Source organism: Miscanthus floridulus, chromosome 17, assembly GCF_019320115.1.
Source record: "Miscanthus floridulus cultivar M001 chromosome 17, ASM1932011v1, whole genome shotgun sequence".
NCBI classification, from domain to species: domain Eukaryota; kingdom Viridiplantae; phylum Streptophyta; class Magnoliopsida; order Poales; family Poaceae; genus Miscanthus; species Miscanthus floridulus.
The window spans coordinates 8525145-8533776 of record NC_089596.1 but is presented as its reverse complement, the minus strand read 5'-3'; the positions used below and the strand labels follow the sequence as shown (position 1 = coordinate 8533776).

Sequence of the window (8632 nt, the reverse complement as noted above, 5' to 3'; positions counted from 1 at the left end):
AATTGCAAACAAATTTTTTTGGGATTATTTTTAAAATATTTTCTAAAAAGGATTAAAAATAAAAAAAATCCTTGTTTCACGAAACAACGATCTCTTTTTCTCACCTCTCTATTGCTCCACGTCATCAAAATTCCAATATGGCTTTGCATTAGACTATTTGTGTACTTGTTCTTGCTTAAGTCATGATGGGAACATAAAGGAGATGTTCAAAACTGGTTTCTCATCGTCTGTAGTCTCGACTGATTTGGTCGTTGAACTAATGCTAGTAAGAATATTTTTCTCATCGGTGTCGTTGGCATCTACAAGTGTTTGATACATTTGATAGCATCGTCCGTTTGTAATAATGAACGACCTAGAGAAGTTTAAAACGGATTAGTAATCATTGTTTGATTCATATATTTGTTTCTCCAATTTTATTGTTCACCCGATGTTGCATGAAGATGCATTTGAAATCATGTTCCTCTTGGTCGATGCTTGCCGGCCTTTAGTGGCGCAACTTGATGTTTGATACCTTCGACAATATTATCAGAGAGCACATGAAGGCTCAAAAACTTATTCACGATTCCTAGTACTTTTTTCTTTCTTTTAATTTCCACTAGATGTGTCGTCCAAATTTGTTGTGTCATCATCTAACTAGCGTGCAAAAGGGTTGCGATCTACATAAACTTTGACTTGCACCTACGTGTATTGTCTTTATTTATATCTAGATTAAATTATAATAGTTTTTCCTTTCCATATTGTATTGGATATGGATTGAATCAAGTTATTTATCAATTGTTTTTAATATGCATACTTTATTTATTCTTGAATGTTAGATTATTAAAAAATTCAATAGTGTTACTATTTACTTTTTCATGATTAGTCTCATAATTTTTAGGCCTCATATATACTTGACACGGATATTATATTTATTCTTAGCTGTTAGATCATCAAATATCCAATGGTGAATATTTCTTTCCTTTCCGTGTGGTAATTGTTAGGCCTCGTATGTGAGATGAATATTCTATGGGTCTGTCTACACAACTGTTGACAGATTTTTCAACCTCAAATCTGTTAGATTTTGGCCCAATCAAAAGTAGACAGCCCAGCAGAAAACAAAAACTGACAGATACTAGACAAATAAATCTGTCAAATTCAATATAAACAGAAAAACAACCCATAACGGGTTTTCCAAACCCAAGATCCACTAACAGGACATAAACCTACAAGTAATTTCCAGTTCATGATGGCAGCTACAAAGTCATTCCAGGTAATTTTCCCAAGGCCTTCAACCTGTAACATTTGCTGAGAATTAACAAATCAAGCCGCAAGAACAATCACATAAAATACAACTGTATGACTTGTCATATGAAATGGACAGATCTACATGTATATATGGGCAAGCCTTTGTCATACTGAGCATTATGGTTTCTTCCAAATAGGAAGAAATACTAAACATATCAGTCCATACAATGCGACAAGTTTAGTGGTGGGCAAATAAAAGGGTTGCAGTCTGAAAAATGAGGGAACTAACACTTGATCAAATAAAAATCGCTAGTAGAAAACAAGCTACTGAGAACTACAGATATAGCTCAAGCAACTAAGTAGGATGGCAAATATTAAACATAGCCAATTAGTGTAGCATGAAAGGGGCAGTTAACAAATGAGATATCAGCGCAAATCACTGTTGTCGCTGCTCACCTGACAAACTGAAACCGACTTGATCAGTACATGACGTTGAACAGGCAAAATAGGAGCAGCACGAACACACCTGCATGCATCGACATAACACATCATGTGATTCTCAGTATATACTTTAGAGGACATAAGCAAAAATTAAAACTTGATTCCAGTAAAAATTTTGTTAATCTACAGAGCACATGTAAGTTACGGTTCTACTTAGAAATATATACATTGTTCGATTGTGATTTGACAGGACTGAAGCAATTCTTTAATACTCCATTATGTATCCTCAAAGATAATAGTGCTGCCATCAGAGTAACTTATCTAGCTAACTGAACAAAATCTGCTGTCACTTTGTGAAAGTGCTACTCTAACCGATTACTACAGCAGTGAAGTAATGCCAAAGGCAAGACGAAACGAATAACATTCAGTCAATTCCAATACTCATAAATATTGATATTACCAATAACTAGATCTGAGATTTCCCTTTCTGCTCAAGTCCCAAATCCTAGGTGGGCGACTTCATCTCAAGCAGCACTCTGCGCGCAGGAGCACAGATGACAGGTCAAAGACAGAAACCAAAGCCGTGGATGGCCGGACACGAAGCCGATGGCACCTATAGTAGAATCAACCTTCTCCTCAAGTAATTGGCAATCATAAGGAAACAAAGCTAACTACGCACATAAAGACACATAAAGATTAATAACAACCATAAGATAACAAAAGTTAAACCAGCAATCAGTAATGGCAGTGTCCCCCAATCAGTAATGGAAACCAAAATTAATAGCTTTATCCCCCAATCACAATCAGTAATGGCAACCATAAAGAAAAAAAACTTTACTAATCACTTCAAAATAAATAAACTGAACAACGCCTTTTGAACTGTACAAAGAACTCAAACAGAGGCCTTAACAAATGGAGATAAGTTACTGAGGAACTAGAAGTACTCACGAAGTTCTGCTTCATTGATGTAATGGCCAGCAACGATGATGGAAATCGTGGGCACGACGATGGTGTAGGATCCACCCATCACTGCAGGGGGATGAGTCCCAAAGAATGCCTGGCATAGGTTCTTGATGCCCAGCAACGAACAGCAGAATCTGAATCACCCGGCCTTATCTTCCTAAACAGTCAGACAGATAGTTTGAGCCCTTTTGACATCACAATTCACAAACTAGTTGGCTCCCAAAAATCTTGGATTCAGAACATGGAGAGGTGATTGGTTTACTCACGTTTCCACCTCCCATCTGGGGAACATGCTCAGCATCACAATGTAGTGCAAGAATCCAAGGATGACGGCATCAGCTTCATGTTTCAGATTATAGGTCAGGTGACAGGCAACAAGTCAAAATCAGGACCACTACCGGTATCAACATCAACATCAGTACACAGAATACATAACAAAAAAAAAAAAGAAACCCATAGAGGGAAAAACGCAACTCTGACAATAACAGCTAAAAAAATTAAACTCAACTACACCTTCTAATGCTCCCTCACAAATCAAATAATCGCCACATCTAAAACTGAACATATCAACTGTAGACATCACAAATATAAATAAGAAACATAAATTTGGGTCCCTCAAAATGCAAAAAAAAGCACCTACAGCTTAATCAGCAGCAGGAGCAAGCAACAAACAACTGCAAAAGCAGCAGTACCAGCTCAGTCAGCAGGCTTTGGGGCCCTCAAAGTAGCAGTAGACGGCCACATACACAGAAAAACACACACACACACAGAGTAACAAACACACACACACACACACCAGCAGCAAACAAATACAGCAATACAAATCTGAACAAAGTCAACTCTAAACATCAGTGGAGATCCCAAAAAAACATCAAATTTGGTTTGAGGCACTCAAAAGACCAAAAAAAAAGAAACTTAATCAGCATCAAGCAGCAAAAAGAAGCAACTGCAACAATAACAACAATAGAACATAAAAAAGCAGGCTTTGGGGCAATAAAAAAGACAAGAAAAAAAATCACCTTAATCAGCATCAGGAGCAAGCAGCAAGCAACTACAAAAACAACATTACAAGTTCAATCAGCAGTCTTTGGGGCCTTCAAAAGGCAAAAGACAAATAGCAGGGCCAAAAAAACTTAATCAATAGTAGCAGCAGGCATCAGCAGCTGTCACACAGAGAAAGACAGAGAAACATACACAGAGAGAGATAAACATAACTCAACCCTGAAAAATACAACTAATGCCAAAAGAAAAAGAAAATAAAAATTTAAAAGTAAAAAAACAGAGACAAACACACACACAAAAAACCCGACACACAAAGACACACACAAACAAAGGGAGAGAGAGGCATACAAAAAGACACATGCACACACACACACAGAAAGACACACATGCACACACAGACACACTCAGAAGGCAAAGGACAAAAAATAACAACAACTAAAAAAACTCACCTTCAAAGACACACATGCACCCAAACACACAAAGAACACCCAAACACTCACACTCATACCCCCCCCCCCCCCCCCCCACCCCACCCAAAGCTAGCAAACACATGTACACACAGACACACTCACACACAAAAAAAAAAAAGCAAAATAAGCAACTCAACTAAATTCACCAAAAAACCAATGTTCAAACTCAAACGGAAAAAATGAAAATCTACACAACACACATATAAGTCATCAGCTGCCCCTCACCTCGGAGCGTGCAGTAGCAGTTCATATGTTCTCTGCTAGCAAGAGCAAAATGAGTTAGAATGCAAAGCTTACACTGACATTATACTAATATTACATCTACAGTCAGGAAAATTTACATGCCATCCTAGGATGTAACACTACTTGTAAAAAAAAGGGCAGACCCAGTGCCGGAGGCTCCCACATGAGTGGGGTCTGGGGAAGGGAAAAACCGAGGCCAGCCTTCCCTCCGCAAAATCTATGGAGAGGCTGCTTCGAACCTGTGACCTGGTGACTCAATGAGACAGCTCTCACCATTGCACTAGGCCTACCCTTCATGTAACACTACTTGTAGTAATAATATATAAATGTCGACATAAGCAAAAGGAATCCTTTTGAATAGATAGGAACTTACTCTTTCATCATTTGTATCGGGCATGGCGTCCCACGGTTGCATTCACAACATGTCCCTAACCAGAAAGTCTACTGAGGTGGTAGCCATCTTGAAACGATTCATTAAAAAAAAGTGTCAATGGCAGCCCCATGGTAAGTTAAATGACAACAGTATGAAATTGCAAATCCAAACAATTCAGGGAGCAGAATAGAGGCAATCTAGAATATTCAGAAACAGTTCTGTACTCCTAAAATCATCATAACTAGCAGCTGCATAGAGATGAAGCCAAACCCATACAATTTCATATGAACTGAGCAAGAAAAATGTATTGAATCAGCATACTAAAAAAAACTGATTCGACAAAACTCCACATTTGCACTATTTGAAACTGCCTTAATCCTTTTGCTGAAGCTCCTAGTAGCTAAAGTAAAACTGCACATTTGGCACCTGAAACTACTCCACTAACTAAAACAAAAAAGAACTTGGATTTCATAGCAACCTTCTTACACACGTTGCACAACCTGTATATGTGAAAAATTCAAAAAAATCTGACTAACTGAATGTTGCCGCTTCATTATTTCCACATTTGTTCCGGTTTACAGAAATACAGTTTACAGCCACAACTATATGCCTACCCTTTGAAGAACAGGACAGCAAGCAGCCACCTGCCCCACGGCAGCAGGCAGCAGCACAATGAACATTAATGGGCAGATAGCAGAAACTGACGTGAGCAAAAGCAGAAGCACAAGACATGACTAAACAAAGGGAGTGTGTGCACAGAAATGAAACAACACCAATACTCATGCATTATATTACTATAATCCGTCCACCCAAATAAAAAATGCAAATTAAAATAGTTGTTGCATCTAGTAGCTCAGGGTGCATCCGAGCAAAAGACACTTTGTTACAAGTAGCACAGAAAATAGCTACTTAACATGCACTAGCATTGTTGTTACAAAGTGGAGCTTGCCTACTAGTAATCTACATGCTCTTTCACTCTGCTTGGTGAATTGAAGTGTAAACCGTAAAGAGCTAAGCAAGAAATAGCAGATCCTAGAGACATACATGCCACAAAAGTAATAAACCAACAAGTTTGAACTTTGAAGACATATATGCCACATTGTTCATAGAAGAAACATATTATCCAAATTATATTTTCAAAAGAATGCAGATCCTAGAGACAAATGCCACATTAACAAGATATACTAAAATTACATCACCAAGTACAAAAATTTACGGTGAATACTACGATGTAAACTTAGTGCTAGTAATATATAAGTGTTAGCCTATGCAAAAGGTAATCTTTCGCATAGATATGAACTTACCCTTTAATCATTTGTATATCGGGCTTGGGTGTACCTCAGTTGCATTCAGATAGAGCCCCCTAGAAACAATTCATGCAAAAAAAGTGTCAATAGAAAAGGACAACTGGACAAAAACCTTACAAATCCAACAGTAAAATAATAGAGGAAAAAATGTTGACTGACAAACAGAAGAGTCAAAAAGAAAAAAGAAGGCGCAGCAGAACAACTGATAGGCCGGAAAATGATTGTTTATACTTTATGTATAAAATAGAAAGGCCAAAAACCCATTCTTGGTCTTTTCTGCTTTGACACAAATCTACTCTGGTACAAGAAAAGAGTCTAACTAAACAAAGAGTCTGCAATCCATAGAATGTGCCATATTTCTTCTAAGATGCAACTAAAATGTGCCATATTTGTTCTCTGCAATCCATAGAAGGTTAAATCACAGCAAACAAAAATCATCATGAATAATCTTATAGCCCTCACAATAATTGCCATGACCAACAGCAACAGTAAAACAAAAATTTATGGGCATAGAACAGAAACTGATACTCGTATGAACTATAACATCCAGCAGCTCAGGGTGCCGCCCAACAAAAACTACATTCCTCCTTCTGCCTAACAGAAGCATGGTATGGTACCACTAGCTATGCTACAATATCACATCAAACATGTGCAATTCAAATCTACAAAAACTAACTGAATTGCCTGCAGGCAAACATCCAATCCACGGCGGCGCGGGCGTCGCCGGGGCCGAGCTCGGACGCCGCGGCGGCACGGAGGGTCTCGGCCGCGGCATCCCCTTCCCCGCCGCCACGAAGCGCGCCCCGCTGTCCCGCAGCGCGGCACCCACACGAAGCTCGCCGCGCTGTCCCGCAGCGCGGCGGCCAGCTCGTGCACCTGCTCTAGGCGCAGCGACGACGTCGTGCCGAACGAGACGTACAACACCGACGACGACGGCTGCGCGTCGAGCCAGTCCAGGCACTCGTGCCGCCGCGAGCTCCCGATGCCAGTCCCACTGCTCGCGCCGGCGCCGGGGAGGAGCACCGGGCTGAGAGGCCCGACGGCGAACAGCCTACGGCCGTCGGAAGACGGGATCCCCTGGAGCGCGTCGAGGAAGTCGCCCTCGAGCGCGCGGCAGGTGTTGACGACCATGCCGGCGCCGGGCGCGCGCCGGCGCTACTGCCCCATCCGCCTGGCGAGTGCGACGAACTCTGGGGTGGCGCAGGCGTCAGGCGGGTGGAACACGAGGCCGTGGCGGCGCAGCAGGGCGTGCTCCCGGTCCGCCCACCCGACGTTGTAGGAGGCGGCGAGGCGGTGCACGCCGAGGGCCTCGGTGCTGGGCAAGAGCGTGGCCTCGGCCACCGTGAGCGCCGCCATGCGGTCGTGGAGGACAACGACGCGGCGGTGGGTCGCGGCGAGCTCCGCCAAGAGCGCGGCCAGCGGGGCCCGCGCGCCGGCGCAGTAGGCCTCGAAGAGCGGCTGCATGTGCGCCGGGAAAGGGGAGCGCGGGTCCGGGGCGGGGGACTCGTGCGTGGGCATGTCCAGCGCGGCCTCCTGGAGGTGCGGCTCCAGCGCCGCGAAGTGGACGGGGAGCCCCCGCGCGGCGAGTAGCAGGGACAGGTGTAGCAGCCGGTTCACGTGCTTTGTCCGCCACGCTGGCGCTGCCACGTCGGATGGGAAATGGACTTGCGGTGAACAACTTGACAAGTTCAGGGGTTCATTTTCTACGTTTGCAAGTTCGTGTACCGAACTGGCACAGGCCGACAAATTAAAGGGCCGACAGTGTATTTCACTCTTTCTAAAATTTATAAACATGTCTGAACCTTGTGTATATTATTGTGCGTTGTGGCCGTTACTAAGTATGCACAATTATAGAATTCTAATAAAGTATATTAACAATAGAACACCATCGTACTGATAGGATGAATTATGTCAAGATCTGAAGTCGGTCGCTGTTATTCCCTGATTATTAGCAAGAATCGCTGTTTGCCCAACTTCTTTGGTTCTATGACTTGAGTTAGTTCATCGAAATACCTATTCTAGTACAGCTGACTGACTAGGCATCTTTTAAAAGGGGAGTACACTATATATTTGAACATTCTTTGTTTATACCTTCTCGTGGCTTACTTATCAGTTGACCTCACCATTCATGCCTTCATCTTTTATTCAGGGTCATTGTTGTTATCAAACTTGATGTTCTGCAAAGCGAGCACGACATAATTGGAAACTCTAAACCCTTTGAGATGAAAAATGTACCTAAGGAGCAGTGTTCACGCACAACCTCTGTTAATCAAGGCTTGCTAGCAGAAATTCCTTGGACAACGGTTGCAGAAATAAAAATCTGCTTGGCTAGCCTGCCTTACTGTGGAACCTGTGTTAGTAAGCAACTGATGGGCCTATGCTTTAGGGTTCATCTTATGTTGAAGAATGTTTTTATATATTTGTTCTGTTCATTGATGGTTTGTTGGTGTCTACTTTGCTTCTTCTTTTTTTTGACAAGTGGCGTCTACTTTGCTCCTGCATGTGTGTGAAGTGTTCAGGCAAATGCCCCCTTTATTTTTAAATTCTCAAGAATTAAGTGTTCCGGTGTAGAAGCAAGGAAAATGCATCCGGGTTGGTTGGTGAACATG

The 8632-nt window shown here is 42.0% G+C and overlaps 1 long non-coding RNA gene and 1 pseudogene across 1 annotated transcript; both read right to left on the bottom strand.

The window, feature by feature from the left end:
* Positions 1 to 942: 942 nt before the first annotated feature.
* On the bottom strand, positions 943 to 6220 carry LOC136518519 (uncharacterized). Its single transcript, XR_010774524.1, has 8 exons — positions 6021 to 6220; positions 4717 to 4803; positions 4326 to 4357; positions 2895 to 2967; positions 2614 to 2785; positions 2126 to 2201; positions 1681 to 1750; positions 943 to 1272 (listed from the first exon to the last, which is right to left on the bottom strand). It is a non-coding gene; the product is annotated as an uncharacterized lncRNA (long non-coding RNA).
* Positions 6221 to 6541: 321 nt separating this feature from the next.
* LOC136515170 (cis-zeatin O-glucosyltransferase 1-like) lies at positions 6542 to 7817 on the bottom strand (annotated as a pseudogene).
* Between the last annotated feature and the right edge of the window lie 815 nt (positions 7818 to 8632).